General features: G+C 38.4%; 1 pseudogene; it reads right to left on the bottom strand.

Moving 5' to 3' along the window:
- Positions 1–17,778: 17,778 nt before the first annotated feature.
- Positions 17,779–19,461, bottom strand: LOC101334892 (transformer-2 protein homolog alpha pseudogene; annotated as a pseudogene).
- Between the last annotated feature and the right edge of the window lie 3,645 nt (positions 19,462–23,106).

Below are 23,106 nucleotides of genomic sequence, written 5' to 3'. Positions count from 1 at the left end.
GTATATGTATGGCTGATTCACTTTGTTATAAAGCAGAAACTAACACACCATTGTAAAGCAATTATACTCCAATAAAGATGTTTAAAAATAAATAAATAAAATCAGTAGTAAAAAAAAAAAAACTGATGTATGTTGACCAAAAGTTATTTCAGTCCTGTAAAAATGAACTTCTTCCTATATGTTGTGTTAAACAGGGAATCACTGAGTTCTTGGGATGTCTTTTTGCTCACTGATTTATATGCAGATTTTATAGAAGTGACTAGCATAAAGTAGATAATACATTTGGGCTAAATAAATGAATGAAGTGTGAAGAGTCCCACTAGAAGAAGAGACATTGGGGATCCTTTAGACTAAGCAGGGCCATCACCTCCAAGGGACACTACTCCATATGATTCCTGAGATATCTACCCAGGGTCTCCACCAGATACCTCCAGATGCTATGATTTCCTGGGTTCTGGCTTTGATGCACATTTTCCTTCTGGAGGTGAAGTAGCTGAGACTTGAGCTTTCCATCTCTGCTTGTCCTGGTCTTTCCCTCACATATGGCTTCCCTTCTGAGAACTCAGCCTTCCCTAGTTTCACTTCAGCCTCTTTTCACCTTGCGAGTCTCCACTCACTTCCCAGATGAAGCAGAGTCACTAGCTTCCCACTCCTTGGCTTTCTGTTCTCTATGTCTGTCACCCATGGGATAGAGGCCTTTGTGCAGCTGTGGCCCCTGCAGGCTCTAAAATTAACCTCTTGCGTTCTGTCAGTCCTTGCCTATTCTGCCCATTAACCCCTAAGACACATAGAGGAATACTACCCCCACCCCACAGCCATGTAAAAGGTCACAACATTCCTAAATATTTCAAAGACTGAAGTCCATTGCACTTTTCCCTTGTTTCTCCTATAATTTTCTCCCTCGATCAGCTCGGTGCTTTGTGACCGCCTGGAGGGGTGGGATAGGGAGGGTGGGAGGGAGGGAGACGCAAGCGGGAAGAGATATGGGAATATATGTATATATATAACTGATTCATTTTGTTGTGAAGCTGAAACTAACATACCATTGTAAAGCAATTATACTCCAATAAAGATGTTAAAAAAAAAAAATTTTCTCCCTCAGCCTTCCAAATAAATTTGAAAGAAACAGAAGACTCTGTCCAAACTCTTGGCATGGCTCTAGCTTTAGCTAAAATCTTTGACCTGTAGACTTCAGCACAGATACCTTGAAATTTGGGCTTCCTCATAAATCACCAGGAGGGATAGAGATTCAAATCTCCAGTGATAATAAATACAGTCTCCTTCTCTGCTGCTATGGAGAATACACAGCTTAATTGGGGTAGATTTTGAAGGATGCCTAAAGATGATGGCTGAGTCTGGAAGCTTCAGTGGCAGTAGCAGAGCCACAGCTTAGTTTTTCCTAAATGACTCATTTAAATTAGCTCGCTCAGTTTGGATTGGAATAAAGCCACTCTAGATAATGAGTTTAAGGAAGGTCTGAATAGTCAGTCCATTTGGGCTACCTAAGAGGATATAGTTGTGATTCTGTCCAGATTACTGTGCCTACTGATTGAAGCTGATTCAATGCCCCTTAAATACCAGCTCAGATGTGTCTGTAATTTTTTTTCAAACTTGGTGGCCTTCTCAGGCACCATCTTAAACTGATACACTTAGGCTACACTCACTCCAGCTTTCTCTTCCTCTTTGAATTTGGGCAGGCAAGCCACTATGCCATTTACAAGCCCCCACTGGAGAGAGGGAGTGGAAGAATCCAGCTCTGGGCAATGAGGCCCCTACCAAAGGATGAATTTCATCAGGGAGCAACCCCAGCACCTTTATCGATCATTCTACAGTTCCTCAACAAGTTCTACCAACCTAAGAAGTTCTGGGAACTATACACTTTGACTGATAACTAAGGACCACATTTACTTCTACCCAATATTTCCCCAAATGTTACCATACTTCAAAAATTCCACAGAGCTCCATGCCCATCGCATTTTATGTGAATGGCATTCCCAGGAGCCAAACACTTGCAGACTTCATTGCCTCACTGGAATTGAAACGGTGAGAGACCAACCTTGAGAACTACCTCTTCATGATAACTACTCTGTTTCTCTAACAGACTGTAATCCTGAGTGTAATATGTATCCCACTTTTTCCTAGGTTTCAAAATTTGTGGTCTGCCTCAGAGCTGGCATTTTGCTCCCCTAACAAGGTCTATGGTTTTCCTGGACTCTGTCCAAAAACCAGCAGCCAAGCAAAGTGTTCCTGAGATATGCAGAGAATATCAAAACTTCCAGTACACTTATAGTACCATAGAAGCTACCACCCTGCTGCTGGGAGTCCAACTTCTGATGGGGAATGTTCATCCCTCTGAGAATACAGATTCAAGGATTCTGAGACTTCCTTCCAACCAGTCTGACAGTGCCCCAGCTGAGGAACACCATTCTTTACATGTTGGATTGGGGCGCAGTCATATTCTGGATGATTGTTTTCACAACTCCAGGGAGTTCTGGCCCATTCTCTCATATGACCCTGAATTGCTGCTGGCAACTCTGGCTCTTTGATGAAATGAATCAACCCAAATATGAGACTGTAAAGGTCAATTCTCTAGAGTCATCTTCCCTCAAGACATTCCCTGACACGCATGATTGGGGCAGGCCACCAAGCTCCAACAGTTGGTAGTACTTTTGGGGTTTGTGGGATATGACAGGAGAGATGTGGGAGGGATATATAAACATACCTTCTTCCATATTTCTTCATCCTGACTTCCAAGCTTACCAAACTGCTTAAGGAAAATAAGCCAAGCATCATTAAAGGCCCAAAAGACATTTAAAAACCACAAAGATGGTCCATCCTGCATCTATTCTAGTACACCCAGACTATCAGGGTCTTTCCTCTCGCCAAGCATATTGTTCTGAACATACCATGGAGGAATATTTCTCAAAGTATGTTCTAGAGACCAACTACATCAGAATCACTTGATATTCTTGCTTAAGATGCTTATTCCTGGGCCCTACCCCAGACCTACTGAATTAGATTCACTGGAAATAAGCACCTGAAATTATTCTTATACCCACTAAAACTTGAAAATTACAGCTGTGGAAGCACCTTTCCTAACTCAGCCCTGACTCAGCATTTTCACAAACTTACTACACAAATTTCCCACTCCCTATCCCTTGCCCATCTAACCACCCAAAATTATATGATATGGGAGAAGAAGCCCTTAAGAACCAAAGCACAGAAAGCCTGAGAGTATTATTTGGAAGAGGGCCATGTTTCCAAAAAGGACAAAAACAGGTTGTTACAACCGAGAACAGCATCCAATTGTCCAAAGATTAAGCCAAAGGTCCATTCATTTGTTCTAAATCTCTCCTGGTGCAGAAGACAGAATTTATAAGTTCAGGCTCAGCTGGACTGAGATGATCATCAGGGATCAGGATTCATCTTTATCTCTCGGACAGAAATTCTCCCTGTAATGGGTGAAATGACCATTGGCAGATCATAACATCCATCCCACTAACTTAGTCCAGCCAGGAGCAATAAAACCATCTTTGCTGATAGCTCTGAGGAGAGCGCCCTGGGGAGGACTTCCATCACCTTGATTTGGGGTGATATGTGAGGTCCTTTAGAAAGAGGGCTAGTTATAATGTAGGGCAGGATGACCAACTTGTCCCAGTTTGCCTGGAATTCTTCCAGTTTTAAAGCTGAGAGTCTATATACTAGGGAATCCCCTGGAGAGAGGGAGTGGAAGAATCCAGCTCTGGGCAATGAGGCCCCTACCAAAGGATGAATTTCATCAGGGAGCAACCCCAGCACCTTTATCGATCATTCTACAGTTCCTCAACAAGTTCTACCAACCTAAGAAGTTCTGGGAACTATACACTTTGACTGATAACTAAGGACCACATTTACTTCTACCCAATATTTCCCCAAATGTTACCATACTTCAAAAATTCTACCCTAGGTGGGTCAGCCATTTTTCTATTTGAAATGAGTTCTCCACAGGAAAAAGCAGTTCTGTTACAAAAGAAAGGGGGAAGAGGGGCTGAAGCAGGGGAAAATATTCACTTCACCCAGGCCAGATCCATCTTGTGCCTGGGTGGAAGCATGGTAAAAGCCCCCAATTTGCCCCCCTTCTCTACGGCAACACTGGGGCAGGTTGTCTTTCAGATCAGGCTGGGGCTGTGTGACTGGCCCAGGCCATCACCTCAAAGGGTGTCATCCCTCACTAAGCTCAACCAGGACCTGACTTCTATCTCCCAAGATTCTCTGCACCCTCTCTAGGTCCTTGGTCCTAGTTCCTGGCCTTGATCTGACTCTCCACTCTAGTAACATGGCACCTTGCTCTTCGGCTTTCATCCCTGGGTTAACCCTGGTTTCTGGCTTCTGTGTCTCTGTATTTGTTGTAACTAATCTGCACACTCCTCTGATGCCATTGCTGCATCTTGCTTGCATTTGGCTTGACGTTCTTTCAGTAGGGTCTTAGCAGTCCATCTGCAGCTAAGGTTTGCCAAAGCCTCCCAACTCATGCAGTTCACCACTGCCCCCACCTGTTTTCAGGTGGAATTCAACGTGGCTGCCCATCAAAATCTGTCCCAAACTGTAAATTTAATCCTTATAGTCACAGCTATTAGTTCTCTGACTTCACACACACACACACACACACACACACCCTCTGATCCTTACAATTCTGCAGTGCAGGCACTTTTTCCCATTTCACAGATGAGTACACTAAGGCTTAGAGGCTTAGAGGAGTGAAGTAACTGGCCCACATTCACAAAGCCAGTCAGTTCTGAAGTTAGAATTCAAAACCTTGAGCTGACTCTATTAGGCAATATGACAGTGGTAACTAGTTGAAACAAAGATCACAAATGACAACTTCTGAAGACTATTTTTTAAAGTTCTGCTCCATGTGTATATCTATCCTTATATTACTGGCACTCAGCAGTGTCAAACACGTGGAATTTTTCAGAATTTAAAAACTAATCTCTACCTCTACAACTTAAATAGTAAAGAGGTTATTTTAAAATGTATCTTAAGATTGTTTTCCAGTAACCGATGGAGTACCATCTAGGCTTAGAATTCTAAATTTATTTACTTTCAATTACATACATTGCACCTTTTCTTTTCATGGGTCAAATATTGTTCTAAACCAGTGGTTCTCAGTGTGTGGCCAGTGACTCTTGGAGTTTGTGAGGTCAAAACTGATTTCATAACAATATTAAGTTATTATTTGCCTTTCACTCTCATTCTCTCATGGGTGCATGAAGCTACGTGATCTGAGATTCTGTAACAGATTGACTGCAAAATCAGGCATGAGAATTCAAATATCTTCCCTTACATCAGACACTAAAGAATTTTTAAAACATGTAAAACGTTGCTTTGTTTCTCACCAAACCTTTTCTTTAAGAAAGTACAGTTATTTTTCACAAACATATGTTGTTTATGTTAGCATGAAATGTTTTTAAAATAAATGAATAAACATGTTTTAAATTTCTGAGTTGTAATTTTGAATGGTAAATATCAATTGGCATAACTCACATAAACAAAAGTTCTTTGCGGTCCTCAATAATTTTTAACAGTATAAAGGAGACCAAAATGTTGAGTATTCCTGTTCTAATTAAGAGATTTTTTTGTGGTGAAATTCTAAATTAAAAGCTCTCTCTAGTATAAATAAGCTTTGATATTCTAGAAAGCGGGGAAAGATAGGGATATTTTACAAATTAGTCAAGTGTATTATTATTACAAAAAAAATAGAAACACAATAAACTTGTGATTTGAAATACCTGTCAGTCACTCATTACAGTCATTGACTCATCTGAGTCATTGTATTTATGGCTTTAATAATATTCCTAATGATTAGCAATTCATTTAAATTGAACTAAGAAATAAAACCTAAGGGAAGAAAATTAGTGACAAAATCTAAGAATATTTTTAAAAGCCTTGAAAAAATAAGCCTTGGTTTGTTTTCTTTAAATGGGATATCCAGTAGGAAAATTCTTAACAGCAACTTAAAGAATTGAGGCATTCAAAACAAGATTTGCAGATGAATTCAATAATCACTTCAGTTGAATTAGGAAGAAGTAAAAGTGAAGATTTAAAGATATAAAGTGCTTTCAGGGAAGGGAGAAACGTCTACAACTGAAGAACACAAAGATCTTGTCTGCAATCATCTCATTTATCCTTTCTTCTCCATTCTCAGATCTACAACTTTAGAAGGGGCTTAAATCTTTTCTCATTTATTTTCCTTTTGAATCCGATCAAGCGGCTGCTGAAATAGTTTTAAATGAGAATAGCAACATGATTACACTCACTAAAAAGATATGATGTGGGAAAGGCAAACGTGATCCCTTTAAAGTCATCATTTTTATTCAGATATCTTTTTAGCTCACCAACTTTGGTTAGTAAAAGTATATTGGCAGCATTTCAGGGGTTATTTCTTGGGGCCACTGTAATAAGAAGGAGTCTTAACTGTTCTGTCATTTCGCAACACACGTGTTGAGTAACAACTCAGTGGTAAGTGTGCTCCTGAGGCCTGAAGGCAGGAGAAGCCTGAGAGAGGGACCCTGTCCTCTGAGAGCTGCCCAGTCTAGTGGAGAAAATTACAGTGAGGCTCAAGCTGACTTGATGTTTCTTTCCCATTTATTTTATTGTATGACATTTTACTTCCCCTGGGTGGTTCCTCTCTCCTTCCCTTTCTCAGACAAACCTAAACTGTCTACTAATGCATTCATTTACTAACTTAAATAAAAATGAATTCATTTTGAGAATTTTGCTGCAGCCGTTTAGATTATTGAAGGCACTCTAAGTTGCCATAAAAACTTAGCTGGAAACCCATTTATTTATCATCAGGCTTCAAGTCTCCACACAATTTAAATAATTTTCCAGAAACAGTGATGCTTTTTGTTGGAACAGAAGTTAAGAGTATTGATTGAGGGATGGAAAATGAGAGAATTTTTATTTCAACTGTTAGGATATATCTTGAGAAAGTAGGCAAACTGTTTTTGAAGAAGAGCAGGAAAAGTATGGCTTTGAGTTTTTTGTACTATCCGTAACCTTGATCCTTGGATATTTGCCCTAGATTTCATAGCCTTAGAGTAGTGGTGCATTTTAATTAGAAATATCAAATACCTGCTTATTCAAATACTCTACTAAAGTTGTGTCTGGGAAACACAAAAACAATAAAATATAGGCCCTTGCCTTCTGGATATTTAGAGATATTTAGGAAGAAAAAAAACACCTAACAAAATGATTAAATGGTAAAAAAGCAAACCTGCCAAAAAAGGAGAAATGGAGTCCATCCTCCACTTAGCCCATTTTTTCTCCAGAAACTACTCCACATTTAGAGAACTTCTAGATTTAATACATTTCTTGAACACATGAAAACTCAAATTTAATAACTAGGCATTTAAATATGTGCATGTATGAATATAAGATTGGGAAGCTGGAATAAGAAAAGGCATCTCAAGTGATCTGCTTATAAGCCAAGACCGAGGGGACCTTTTTACTGTAGCAGAAGCCTCTCTGAATGTTACACACCATACTGTTCTACTTCTAAGGTCACACAACCCATTTGCATCTCTATCTTCTGGAATGTTAAATGTCAGTAGATTTGCCAGTAAATTAACAAATTTGTTGATTCATTCTACTGAAGCAGATATAACCCTAAAGATGTCTTGTTACACTTCCAAACAGTGATGAGTATATTCAAGACAATCTCCTCAAAAATCGATTGAGTTTTCAAAGACCCTCTTGAAATAAAGACTACTGGTTTCCCCTCATTATCCATTTCCTTTTCTTCTACAGTAGTAAAATCTCCAATTTTAAGATGGATATAGGGCTACCTTAAATTAACATTAAAAATTTTCACCACCTCTTGCAGCTATCTGTGGACTTGTGACTAAGTTCTGGCTGATGGTATATGACTATCATATGAAATTTCCACCTTCTCTTTCCTCCTCTCTGCTGCAAGCATCTTAGACCATGAGGTGATCTTATTAATCGAGGCCGTACAAAGCAAAGCAACAAGATAAAAAAGCTGGGTCCCTGACACCTTACTAATCCGAGACCACTATTTCCCAACATTGTATAAGAGAGAAATAAACTTCTATATTTATAAAGCCATGATTATTTTGTGTCTTCTTTCACTGCAGCCAAACCTAAGTTTAATATTCATCTAAATTCTAAATTAAAAACAATCATTTAGAATTGCACATTTGAATATGGTAGCCACTATTCACAGGTGTGTCTATGAGCACTTGAAATGTGGCTAGTCTGTATTTAGATATACTGCAAGGATAAAATATACACTGGATTTTGAAAACTTCATATGAAATAAAGAATGTAAAATCACTCATTAATGATGTTTTATATTGATTAGATGTTGAAATGAAAATATTTTGATATGTTGGGTTAAAAAAATATCATTAAAATTAATTTCATCTGCACAGTAAAGGGAACCATCAACAAAATGAAAAGGGAACATGCTAAATGGGAGAAAATATTTGGAAATCATATGTATGATAAGGGGTTAATATTCAAAATACATAAAGGACTCATACAGCTGAATAGCAAAGAAACCAAGTAATTCAATTAAAATATGGGCAGAGGATCTGAATAGACATTTTTCCAAAGAAGACATAGACATGGTCAACAGACACATGAAAAGATGGTTAACATCACTAACCATCAGGGAAATGCAAATCAAAACCACAATGAGATACCACCTCACACCTGTCAGAATGGCTATCATCAAAAAGACAAGAAATATGTGTTGTCAAGGATATGGCAAAAAGGGAACTCTTGAGCACTGTTGATGGGAATATAAATTGATGCAGCTATTGTGAAAAACAGTATAGAGGTTCCTCAAAAAATTAAAAATAGAACTACCATTTGATCCAGCAGTTCCACTTCCAGGTATTTGTCTGAAGAGAACAAAAACACTAGCTTGAAAAGATATATGGACCCCCAGATTCATTGCAGCATTATTTACAAGAGCCAAGATATGGAAACAACCAAAGTGCCCACTGATAGATGAATGGATAAAGAAAAATGTGAGATATATATATATATATATATATATATATATATATACACACACATATGTAAAACTCAGCCATGAAAAAGAATAAAATCTTACCATTTGTGACAACATGGATTGACCTTGAGGCATTATGCAGAGTGAAATAAGTCAGACAGAGAGAGACAAATACTGTATGATCTCAGTTACATATGGAATCAAAAACAAACAACAACAAAAGAAAACCAAGCTCACAGATACAGAGAACAGATTGGTGGTTGCCAGAGGTGGAGGTTGGGGGTAGGTTTGATAAAAGGGTAAATGGAGTCAAAAGATACACACTTCCAGTTATAAAATAAATAAGTCATGAGGAATTAATGTGCAGCATGACAACTATAGTTAATAGTGCTGTATTGCATATTTGAAAGTTGCTAAAAGAGTAAATTTTAAAAGTTCTCATCAAAAGAAAAAAAATCTGTGACTAAGTATGGTGATGGATATCAACTAGACTTACTGTGGTGATCATTTCACAATACATACAAATATCAAATCATTACATTGTACACCTGAGACTAATATAATGTTGTATGTCAATTATACTTCAAATAAAAAAAAAGACTTTTCTGATGATAATATATGTGATATTTTAAATATTGTAAAAACATTAATTTTACACGTTTGTTTTACTTTTTTACTATGGCTAATAGAACATTTAAAATTACATATATGCATATGAGATTAAGAGATACAAAGTACTATGTATGAAATAGATAAGCAAAAAGGATATATTGCACAGCACAGGGAAATATAGCCATTATTTTGTAATAACTTTAAATGGAGTATAATCTACAAAAATATTGAATCACTATGTTGTGCAAAAACTAATATAATATTGTAAATCAACTATACTTCAATAATAAATAAATAAGTAAATCATTAAATCAATCAATCAATCAATATTTTTAAAATAAAATTACATATATGGCCCACATTTTGTTTCTACTGAACAGGGTTGATCTAGAATACAAACTTTTTAATATGGGGGTCAGTAGCTGTCTTCACTGAAGATGAAAACAGACAAAAAAAGGTAGAGTCTATAGAATTTCAGGTTTAGGTCAGGCTTGGAGATAAACATTCTGTCAATAGGGATTTTTTAAAATTAAACTGAAAGATTGCTAACATATCTTTTAAATAAAGAGTATCTGGGACGATTTTTTTTTTTTTTTTTTTTTGCGGTACGCGGGCCTCTCACTGCTGTGGCCTGTCCCGTTGTGGAGCTCAGGCTCCGAATGCGCAAGCTCAGCGGCCATGGCTCACGGGCCCAGCCGCTTCGCGGCATGTGGGATCTTCCTGGACCGGGGCACGAACCCGTATCCCCTGCATCGGCAGGCGGACTCTCAACCACTGTGCCACCAGGGAAGCCCTGGGACGATTTTTTAATGTGACTCTGTTTTAAGACAAAAGGTGAATTAAATGGCCAAGGTCTCATAAGCACACAAATTTTAAAACTCTGATAACTCTGATACAAAATGCACTATCTTAGGTAAATTTCTTCAGTATATGTATAAATACATATATACAAATGAAAATACATATGAGACATTAACATTATATATGTATTAGCTTTTACCATATGTTACTAATGTTTTCAAGGGCATGAATGGCTTATTTTTGAGGTCCTGGATTTGATTTAAGAGGGTCATTTAAAGTTAATTATAATCTAATGTTCAGCTTGGTATTCATCTTGTATATGCACAATTAAAATTCTGCTTCTATTCAGGTGTTGTGTTTGCAGGTTGGATCATATAATGATCATTCTGGCATAGCTAGCAAAATGGTGCTGGCTACCACTAGGAATTGTCTCAGAGTTCTCTGTATTTAATAACAGTGTTACATCTTTTTCCAAGATCTCTTGTCAAGTGAACAGATGTGTACTTTAGCCATGGTTTGTAAAGCAAATCAAGTGTTTCTATGTAGGCTGGCTCTAATTTCCACAGATACTGTCATCTTTGTGTACATGTGGCTAAGAAGTAAGCCTGTAGTAACAGTATAGCAAACTTTCACTTTCCCGAAATTGAAAAAGAGTTCCTTATTCTGAATAATGGAATACTCTGTTTTTTTCAGTGTCAATATTCATTTTAAATCACAAACATTTGGATTACACAAAAGTACACTTAACCCAAACTATAGAATTAGGCTTTAGAAAGCAAATAAATAATACCTCTTTCTTTCCTTCCCAAGCTTGGAACCAACTGGGAAATAGACATGAGACAGATAACTGGTGATTAAAATATCAGCTTTAATACTGGAAAAGTCATTGGGAGAATCGTTGTGTATCTGTATAGAAAGGCTCACTAGCATCCCCTATTCCCACTAGATTTTGCTAGAGCGCACTCGAGGGAAAATTTGGGTCTATTCAGGCGATTCACTTAGGCAAAATTGCTGCCTCCCACTAATCTGGGGGCACCAACAGATGAAATCAGGAGCAAATCTCCTGTAGTAGATTGGGAGTGGGGAAGGGGGGTGGGGTCTCACATTTGCTCTCTTAACTTCTCAAATATTTTACTGTAAAATACTACAGATGGAAAATAAATGAGGATAAATCTATACAAAGTCAAAGCAGCCCTAGTTTGGTGTATGTGGGTGTAATGCTTACCTACACATTGTGATATAAAGGTTGTGGGGACAGCCACTCTCTCTACAGTGCACATCTGCTGGTTTTGCCTTCCCAGCATTCAACATTCTGGTAAGAACACCTCAATTTTTCCTCAAGTATCAACTCTCTTCTTACAGTATACCTGATATTGTGGTGGACATGACCCCACCCCTCAGCCCAGGCCAATCAGAGCATTCCAGTTGAGCATATGACCCAAGTTAGGCCAATCAGGCTTGAATACCAGAACTTGTGTTGAAACTAGTAGGAAAAAGACCCCCTCTTTCCATTAGGGTCCTTAAGCTGGCAGATGGCACTATGTGGAGATGCTCCTCTCTGAAAATGAAGCTGATTAAAATAGACCAGAGTCATGGAGAAACTGAGTCCAGATATTTTCATTTGAATGAATCCTGGATGTGTAGCTTTCCCTAAACCTATTCCTACCCCTGGACATTTGACCTGTTGCTTGTGAAGGTCAATTTTTTTCAATTTTCTTAAACATTTGAATTGGATTTTCTTCACTTAACATCAAAAAGATTCCAGGTTAATAAACTCCCTTGCCAAAAAAATTTTTTTTCCAAAAACCTAAAATTGTGCCACAAGAGGAATCTTTTCCTGGGAGAAGTATTATACTATCAATTCTTAGTGTTAACTATCATCTTAGTGTTAATTTTTTTACCAGTTTTTTTGAGAAAGGACACTGGGATAATGGACATTTTTATCAAGGATGCTTGTATTTTTTCTAAGGAAAATAAAGAGATAAAGAAGCTAATTTCTTCATCATCGAATCAGCTTCTAGTTAGAGCTTGATAATTAGCTAGGGTATCTCAACATGACTGATTACTAACAGCATCTGGAAAAGTTTTTAACACACAAATTTGTGAACCTTACTCTAAACCTAATGAATGGTATTCTCTGGGATATGTCCTTAGAATCTTAAAAACATTCTACAAGTGATTCTAATTATCAGATAGGTTTGCAAACAATAGGTTTGCAGTCTATTTTGTTTTAGACTAAGGTGGTGGTTCTTTAGCCTAGTGGTATTCATTCATTCATTTATTCATTCAGGCATTATTTTTAGGTTTCTACTTTGTTATTATCTACAGAAATGCAAGGATGAATGAGATGTAGTCCTGACTCATAAAGATCACAGTCTGGTTGAAGAGACTCACCATAGATAAATGTGCTATATCTATAATGGAAGCATGAACCAAAACCTGGGTGCAAGTTGGGAAGAGAGAACAGCTTACTCTGCTGGGGTATTGAATTAAGGTGTTGAAAGGGATTTGTAGGATAAGATAGGCAGGAAGGGGAAAAAAGCATTTGAGGCCTAGGAACTAGTAGGTACAAAAGGGTAATGTGGTACAAGGCCTTGCAATACTCTGGAAATAAGTTTGGTGTGGATGGAGGAATTGCTGCTAAGTGGGGTGTGGGGTTGAGGAAGCAAGAGGTAATTTGAGCTTGTATTTTATGAAGTGCTAAAAATTTGGGATTTTCTTGTGTGGCCCCACTGGTATTCATAATCCATAGATCCTACTACTCTTATCCCCTTACCTTCTTCATGAAGTCACTTCCTTCCACATCCAGCTTAAATTCCAAGGTCAATCACTATTAACCTTCCTGTGAATACACTCTCAAGCTATCCGCGCTCTTTCACTTTGCTGCATATATCTGGCCAAATTCAACTCTTCTTATCTTCCATGCTAGCAGCCACACAGCTGACTGTGGATGGAGGAGAATCACAACCATACTGACAAGTAGCACTTACACTCCTGATCACTAAACTCATAAGAAAGTAATGCTGTTAGGCAATCATACGCTGTTGCCCTAGTCCACTCATTCACCTGGATCATTACATCGTACTTTTTCATCTCTCATCAAACCTCAGCATCTTTCCAAAGTCTTACTCTCAGATGACCTTCTTTCTACTTCACTGAGAAAACTGAAACCATGAAAAGAAGGCTTCTACACACCTCTACCACCATATATACCTACCCACCTGCTTCTGTACGAATCCACTGTACCTGATCTCCTGTCCAAGCTCTTAGCTAGGGCTAACCCTGTGACCTGTGTGCACCCACCTTCTCTCAACTCCTCAAGGATGTTGCTGCAACAATTCTCCCTCTATCTCCTGGATACATTTTGGTCCCCACTGGATCATTCTAATTAGCATAAAAGCATGCTGTTATTCTCCCAACTTGAAAAATATCTTCATTGACCCTACTTCTCCTCTAGCTTATGCCCCCATTTCTCTTCTTCCTTTTATAGCAAAACTCTTTGAAAGAGTTTTCTGTAATACTCATGTTCTCCGATTTCTCTCCTTCCATTCTTCTTGAACCCACTCCTTAGAAACTGTCCATCTTCCTTGACCTATCATTACTCAATTTTCTTCATTTGGCTCTAGAACACCATACTTTCCTGGTTTTCCTCCCACTTTTTTGGCTAAGATTCTTAGTCTTTGGTGGTTCTTTCTCATCTCTCTTAACTTAAGTATCCAAGTGTCCCACAGCTTAATCTTTCAACCTCTTCTCTTTTCTACCCACACCTACTCTTTTGGACATTTAATCCAGTCTAATGACTTTAAATATCATCTTTAGGCTGATGAAATTTGTATTTCCAGCCTGGATCTCTCTCCTGGACTCCAGACTCATAAGTCCAACTTCTTACTTAGCTTCTCTACTTACATTTCTAATAGGAATCTTCAACCTAAAATATCTAAGTCTATGCTTTAATATCCTCCCACCCCTAAATCCTGTTTCATTTGCAGCTTTCCTTTTTCAGAAAATGCCATGTCTTTTCTACAACTGCTCAGGTCAAAGCCTTGGAATCATCCTCTCATTTTTTTCACACCCCACATCCAATCCTGTATAGTCTTCCCCAGACATCATGATTCATGCCTTGCCTCCTTCCAGTCATTACTCAGATATCATCTACTGACAGTGGCCTTCCCTGGACATCCAATTTGAAATTGCATAAACACAAACACACACACTTCTTATCTCCTTTCTCTTCTTTACTTTTCTTCTTAGCACTTATCTCTAGCTAACCTGCTATACATTTTATTTATTTGTCTTTTCTCCATTAGAATGCAAGCTACATAAAGATAGATATTTTAACCTATTTTGTTCACTAACTGTATCTCTAGTGTCTAGAAGAGTGCTTGGCTCACAGTGGAAGTTCAATAAATATTTGCTGAGTTAATGAATGCACAAATGAACACACATGTAAAGGATGATGCATGGGAGGTCTATTAAAGCATGACTTTATCAGATCTGTTTTTTAAGACCATAACCGTGGAGGTAATGAGGAAGATAGGCTAGTGGGCAAAGATTAGTGGCTGGAAAATAATTTAGGGGCTATTGATAAAAAAAAATTTTGTACCCTGAACTAAGGCAGTAGTGTTAGAAATAGAGAGAAGGAGATGAGCTGGACCAACTGGGGCAGGAATTAGGAAAGAAAACGGGATGGTCAAAGTGTATATAGGGATGTTAGTATGAGTTAACTTGCCTCATACCTGAGGTGGGGCAGAAAAGTCTGGCTACACTCTTCTTGTCTCTGCCTGGCTCAAACTGGGCTCTGCTCTCAACTCTAATCTTATTTCTGGCTCTTTTATTAAGTTCTGCTTTGGATCCCTTCCTGTATGTATAACTTTGGGCAAGATACTTTCCCCTTCCTAACAGTACCTGTAATTATTTCCTAGAGCTGCTATAACAAATTACCACAAACTGGGTGGTATAAAGCGGAAACTTATTCTCTCACAGCTCTGAAGGCTAGAAGTCTGCAATCAAGGTGTGGGCAAGGTCATGCTCTCTCTGAAGGTTCTCAGGAAGAGTCCTTCTTTGCCTCTTCCTGGGTTCTGGTGTGTGCTAGCTATCCTTGGCATTCCTTGGCTTGCAGGTGCATGACCGTAATCTCTGCTTCTGTCTTCACATGATTTTCTCTCTGTGTTTGTGTCTTCACATGGCATCCTTATAAGGACACAGTCACTGGATTTAGGGGCTACTCTAATCCAGTATGACTGCATCTTAATTAATTACATCTGTGAAGAACCTAAATCTAAATAAGGTCATATTGTGAGGTTCCACATGGACTTGAATTTTGGAGAGACACCACTATCTTCCAGAGAAAGGAGGTGGACATTTAGGGTAAACTATCATTATCAATTTGTGTTTTATAAATCACAATCTTCATCTTGGAATTTCCTGTAAGTTTGCAGATGAAAAAAATTATTTGCTAACTCTTGCTTTCCCAAAGAAAGTGAAGGAGGGATAGGATTCTATGGGTGTGTTCTAGAGGCCTAATACACCAAAGTGATCAAAATAAGAGACTGTTCATATAAAGCCCTTGGCATATTACTTGGTATTCATACATTCCACAAATCTTTCTTGAGCACTTGCTATGTGACAGCCACTAAGGTAGATGCTGGGAACGCAACGGGAAATGAGAGAGATGCGATTCCTGCCCTCACAGAGCTCAAAGCGTACTGGTGGAGGCAGACATTAAACATTCAGCAAAGATATAGGTGTAAGAGTAAATACAAATCCAAAAAGAAAAAAAATTAATTTTCCCTGGTATAAAAATGGTAAAGAGACTCTTCTCTCCTCCTTTTCTTTCAGAGCATTTCTTTAGAGTACTTGTAATTGCGAATTCTTTCTTTGTCCCTTTTAAAAACCTAAGCCTCTTGCCAACTTTATAACCCAGGAATGTCTTTCTCAAGGACCTTGGAGCCATCTTTTTGAAATGGAATCATCAAGGAAGATAGTGTCAGAGAAAACCAGAGCCAGACAGAAATTAAAGTGGTGAAGGTAAATTTCATGCAGGAACTATTGTAATAGGGGAAGAGAGACATGAGTATGAAGCTCCATTCTGAATACAACAAGGACAAGTGGGGACTTACAGCCAAGGAGCAAGGTAAAGAGGGGTCAGTGGATAAAAAAAAATTGCCAAGAGGAAACATCAAGGATAAGGGGGTTTCTGGCCAAAAGAACTTAATAGAATTATTAAGGAAGGCAGGATGGTAAGGTATTGGGGGGAGGGGAAGTGTGGAGGGAGGAATTTGATCAGATAATCATGGTGGGGAGATTTTTCCCCTACTACAAATGAGAACTCGGGTTAGTGAATGTGCTGGCTGTCCCCTGACCTTCTATTTAATACGGCCTGTGTTTTTGGTCCTCCCCGACCTTTGCCTTTGCAGTATATTATTTTTTTTAACATCTTTATTGAAGTATAATTGCTTTACAATGCTGTGTTCATTTCTGCTGCATAACAAAGTGAATCAGCTATATGTATACATATATTCCCATATCCCCTCCCTGTTGCATCTCCCTCCCATCCTCCCTATCTCACCCCTCTAGGTGGTCATAAAGCACAGAGCTGTGTTATGTAGCTGCTTCCCACTAGCTATCTATTTTACAGTTGGTAGTGTATATATGTCCATGCTACTCTCTCACTTCGTCCCAGCTTACCCTTCCCCGTCCCCGTGTCCTCAAGTCCATTCTCTATGTCACGTCCTCTTGTTTAAGGCCTAGTTATCATTTGAGAACATGTATGGGATGGGTTGTATCTGCTTGGCTATGTAAAAGGGTTAGGTTTCTTTCTGTCTTCCATCTCTTCAGGGGATTGCCTGTGATATGAATCATATTCTGGTTTAACGTTTATTCAGTAATAAAATTGCTTTCTTTTCCTTCTACCTTTGTGGAGAGGTTTTCTGGGTAGCCAGGAGATTTTGGTTTTAATTATATTTCCCCAAAAAGGGGAATGAGAATTGTCAAGCACTACTGGTGGGAGGGAAATCTGGAACAGCCATTCTGGAAAGTTATCAGATGATATCTAGTGAAGTATATGTTTGCCTTTTGCCTAATAATTCTATTCCTGGCATATACCCCAGAGAAAATGTCCTTAAGAAAACAATTTCAAGGCTGTTCAATACCCTATTGTTTATTGTAGTCAAAATAGGTGCCCATCACTAGGGGAACAAATGAAAGATAAAACATGGTAGATATATATTATGGAATAATGTGCATAATACAGAAACAATGAACTACATGAACATACAGAAACAAGGATAGATCCTAAAATAGCAGTGAATGAAAGAGAATCAAAATACAATTTATAGCACAATAACTTATTTTTTTCAAAGAAATTAACTTTTATTTGAAAGGAGACTACCCTTCCCCTCACTATTTCTAAGGACTCTATACAATAGCCTACTTAAACCATTTCCCCAATACCAAAATTTCTAACAGCAAAGCATACAACTGCTCTAAATAATAAGGCTTGTCCTTCACTGATTAAACTTCAAAAATTTCAACACAAAAATCAAACTTTACGTTTTTAAGTTTTAACGAATGTATTTTAAATACAACATGTTTTGTAGGAGTCCACAAGCTTTTCATCTCTAAAAAAACGACATAATTTTTAGGGTTCAAAAATTCCATTCTTCAAAAGAAATGACCAAGTGTTTTCTTCTATAGCTTCAAACTTTCTACACTCAATTATTTGATTGCTCCATGCCACCCCAGACAAACCTGACATGACTGAACTACTTTATGTTACTAACTTCCCCAAAAGAAAGTTAAAAAAGGAGTTTGTAGTAAATGCAGCTCTCTAATACCATGTCTAATACAATATCTAACACAAAAGAAGCTTTAAAAAGATCGTTTCTTTCTTCATTCGATTAGTCAGGAGTTAATTTTCTGTAAAAGCAACAAACAAACAAAAAACCATTTACAAAAGCATAACACTAGGGGTTCCTGTTTTACTCAAGATGTTTAACTACTCAAAATGACAACAATTACATCTTTAAGAATATAATAAAAGGGGTGAAAACAGCAATACAATCAACGAAGTGTAGATGCTAAATAAACCAAAGATGTTTTTAAGGGTTCTTTTTAAGGAGTAGGAAGGATTAGAAGCTTGGAGAAATCCAGAATTAAACAAAAAAAGAGAAAGGGAAAAAAAAAAAAGAAAAAGATGTCCTCAACAGCAGCCACTCTGTTTATCAATAGCGTTTTGGGCTGTAGGAACAAGATCTTTATTGTGATCTGTATTGACTATAGTAAGGAGAAGGTGATCTTCTTCTGTACCAGTAATCATCATCTTCATATCTGTCGTACCCACGATCATATCCTCTATCATAGTAAGAATCTCGACGTCTGCCACCTCCTCCACCTCCACCTCCACCTCCACCGCCTCCACCACCACTGTGAGTTGGTCTGCCCATGTATATGCCTGGTGTGGGTGTGTGCACTCTCTTGGTGATAGAATAATCTACACGAATTCTTCTACCATCCAGCTCCATTCCATTTTCCCTTTCCATAGCCTCCTTTGAGTCATCTATTCTCTCAAAATAAACAAAAGCAAATCCTTGTGATCGTCCAGTTCACTGGTCATAAACCACATTGACACCACTCAATGGTCCATATCAAGAAAATACTTCACGAAGATCTCTCTCTGTCGTGTACAAACTGAGGCCAAACACTCCTAGACAAGTGTTGGGATCTGGATTTGCCCTGCTGCCTGTATGTCTTCTCTGGTTAGACATTGGAGAATGACTTCGGCTCCTGTGACGCCGGTATTCTAGTGTATAGGACCTACTTTGAGATTGTCTTCTATGAGAGTGAGAATGGGATCTGGATCAAGTGTAACGTCTATGAGAATGCCTCCTTGACCTCGACCTGGATTTTAATCTTGATCGAGAATGGGATTGAGAGTGTTTGGAAACTCTTGATGGACTATGAGATCCTGACCTGCTCTCTGATTTTACATGAGCAGGAGTTCCCGTTGGAGATTTTGACTGAGAGCGAGGCTCTCTGCCCTCGAAGTTGTTCTCTCTACATCACTCATGTCAGCCAGGCACTCCCCAGAACTAAATAAGAGACAGGTCTCGGCTTGAGGGCCGATGGCCTAATCAACCAGCTGACTGGACCGTGGGGAGGAGGAAAGAGTTGGCAACAACAGCCGCTCCACTCCACTCCCACTCGGTCGCAGGCTCTGGCAAAAATCCACAATAACTTTTTATAAATAAAAAATACAGACACACAAAACAGTACTGCTTGTTTTTCAAAGATAGATGCACAACTCAAGGTTTATAAGAAACATCAAATGTATGCCTATTATTGGGATGGGGGTGGGACTGGATATAAAATAAAACAAGGGCCTTATATAGACAAATGTCGATAATGTGCTGTGATCTGAGGAATACAATCAACTTTCTGAGCCTCAGGTATTATAAATAAATAAAAGACACAAAAGAAAGGAGGTAGAGGAAAGAATTCTCCCACACAAAGAACTGGTCAGCTCTCTAGCGAATTAAGACTACCATCCCTTCTTAAATTCACTATCCTTCAATTTGCTACCATAAAGCTAAATACAAATAGAATTAGGAAGGTAAAATAAGGAGGTTATGTTGTCTGAAGTGGAGTATCTTTTTACAATTCCGTTCTGGCTGCCTTTTAAGAAAAGCTTGTGCATTAATTATATGTCAACAAATCATGGACAAAGATTATTTAACATTTTTAGATAGACTCATTAGAAATAGCATTCTGTTGGTCTAATTAAAGTTTTATTTCAGGATAATTCCTACCTTTTAATTGAATAATATATATTTATTGCCAGACATGAGTAATAAGAGGACCCCTGCTGATGACTTTATATGCACCACAAAATTATCTCTTCCGCTGCCAAAGTAAACCCTAAGTTGTGCTGCCTTGGTGTTTTCACGATATATCAAATTTAAACATGTGACAGCAAATTTTCACAGATAATCTAATAAAATCATTAACTGGAAAGTACTCATTTGCATAAGGATCAAATGTCAACAAGAATATAAAAATTAAATTAGCATTTGAAATCTCCAGACTTTTGGTTCTCTGGAATTAAACTTGAAGACATTACAAAGCCAAATTGTAATTAGATGTCTCCACTGTTGTCTACCAATAAGAATAGGGCTTTGGGGGAAATCAATTTAACCATCTATTCAAAAGATTTTAATAAAGAAAGATTTTCTTATTTAGGTCTATAGTCACCTCTATTTTGTTTAAGTAATTCCTCTTTAATTCAGGTGGTGACACGGTAAGTGTGCCATAATCAGTGGTAAGATAGCTTCCCAATTGTTTTCAGGTTCAAGATACCTTTATCCATAAATAAAGTAGATTTAAATTTATATGTTTTGGCCTTTGTCTAGGAGTATGAACAGACTGATGAATGAAATGAAGTCTTATTTCACTTAGAATGTTTTACTTTGCTTGACTTTTAGTGGCTTCTACTTCTGTTGTTTCTGGTACAGACACATAAAACCATATCATAAAGAAGCTTTAAAATAAGAAAAGGAGATTAACAAGAATGGTCACTGATTCTGTATGCTTTCTCTGGTTTTAACTGTAATCACCTTTTGCTCCAAATACCATCTAGAACACGCTAACAGGCAATTCTTCCTTTAAGAATTACTAGGACAAGGACTTTAGTTTGGCAACTCACCAATGGTTATCAGTCTACAGCTATACAGGAACTCTGACTCAGTTGCTGACCAAATCCTTGAGCTTTACCTAAAAATAAAATTCTTAAAATTACTCATTTATATAATATAACGAAAACTGTGTTAGCTTTCTCCTAGTCCTTTACTGGTTAGGAAAGTCACAATAAAAATTTCTAACAATATCAAAGTAGATAATCTCTATACTTTTATGCAAGAGTTGCATCTCCCAAAATGAGAAGCTTGATGTAGATAATTCACCTAATTGATTTCTGATCCAATTTCTTAATTTAATTTAAAAGTTTAAATTTCTAAACTATTGTTATCTAGCTTTTACACTCTAAGATGAAAATTTACCCAGACAGGTCATCTTGTTCAACTAGATTTTCAGAGAAGTTAATAGTAAAAGTACAAATATGAATCAGATTTTTCTGGTCCTTTTTTTAAACCCTTAAACCATAAATATTTTAATTAATTTTTAACTAATTAATGACAGAAACTGAAATTTCTGTGAAATAAAAAAATGTACAGGTAAAATTATTTTTTCTTTTTCTGTGTTTATGTATGTTTATAAACAGTCAATATTACAGATAAAATATTTGGAATGAAAATATATTTAAAAATCTGCACTCATATTTTTCATGAGAAAGCAGTTTTAAACTATAGTCTATTGAATGAGGCAGCCACCTGGTGACGGAAAAGAGCACTACAGACACTATCTTGCATGAACTGAACGTCATAAATATGCTACACAAATCAACTTAACCTCAAAAAATATAGTAGTGCTCTCCAACAGAAATATAATAGAAATCACATATGTAATTTAAAATTTCCTAATCGCCGCTTTTAAAAAGTAAAAAGAAACAGTAATTTTAATAAGGCATTTTTATTTAAACCAATATATCAAAACACATTATCATTTCAACATGTAATCAATACATATTTTTTTCATGCTAGGTCTTCAAAATACCATGTGTGTTTCACAGCACAACTCAATTCGGACTAGCCACATTTCACGTGGCTGTGGCTAGTGGCTGCCATGTGGGACAGCGCAGATCTAGAAAATGAAACGAGACCTGCAGTTACTTTGATTTGCCTAAGTTCATTCATTTCTCAGCCCCTCTGCCCACTCTTTTAAAAGTTCTTTCCTTTCCCTCTTTAAATTTTATCTTGTAAAATTTTTTGGCCTCCTGTACACTTTGGAATACATAAACGGCCCTCAAAAGTCTGTCGACGAACGACAAGAAGACCCTTGGAGGTCCTATGTCTTCTCTGAAGGGCATCAGGGCGTTACGTAGGCCTGCGCTGTCCTTCCATTCGGCTCGCTCTGCGCTCAGCGGCTTCGGGCTGCAGTCAGCTACACTCCTGGAGGGCGGTGGTGGCGGGCCGCAGGACCAAGAGCGCGCGGGGGGCATCAGGGCCTGTTCCGACCATCTGGCCGCCTTGACATCACAGCGTCGTGTCTTCGGGGTTCAAGTCCAGCGAGGCTCCGGGCTTCCAATGAAGGTCAAAGATTTTCAGTAGGAAAGAGAAGGGACTGGAAGAGGCAACGACTAAGTCCCCGTCATAAGTCGTCGCTTCCCGTCCGGGCCTCTGATCCGGCGAAGGTGAGTGAAAAGCTACCTGCAGGGATCAAATGACCCGCAGCTCGGGAAGCTCCCCACCCTTTCCCAGGAGCACCAGCAGGGTCTTCCGGGTGGACCCCGACCTCTGCTGATTGGTTGGCGCTTGCCACCACGTGATCCAGAAACGAGTCGGCCACCGCTTTCCCCGCCCCTTTCTCCCCCTCCCCACCCAGAGGTCGCGGGAGGCGGAGGGCGGGTTTCCTAGGCAACCGCAGCGGGGTAGTGTGTACACACCAGGCCCCACGGTAGAGAGGGTGTCGTGCCTGCTGCTGCAAGACAGGGATTAAGAAGTGGGAGTGGACTCTGTTCTGTCTCGGATTGCCCCGGAATCCATCCTCTCTCTGGGATAAGGTGA

Source organism: Tursiops truncatus, chromosome 2 (assembly GCF_011762595.2).
Source record: "Tursiops truncatus isolate mTurTru1 chromosome 2, mTurTru1.mat.Y, whole genome shotgun sequence".
NCBI classification, from domain to species: Eukaryota; Metazoa; Chordata; class Mammalia; order Artiodactyla; family Delphinidae; genus Tursiops; species Tursiops truncatus.
This window is presented reverse-complemented; position numbering and strand designations above follow the sequence as displayed.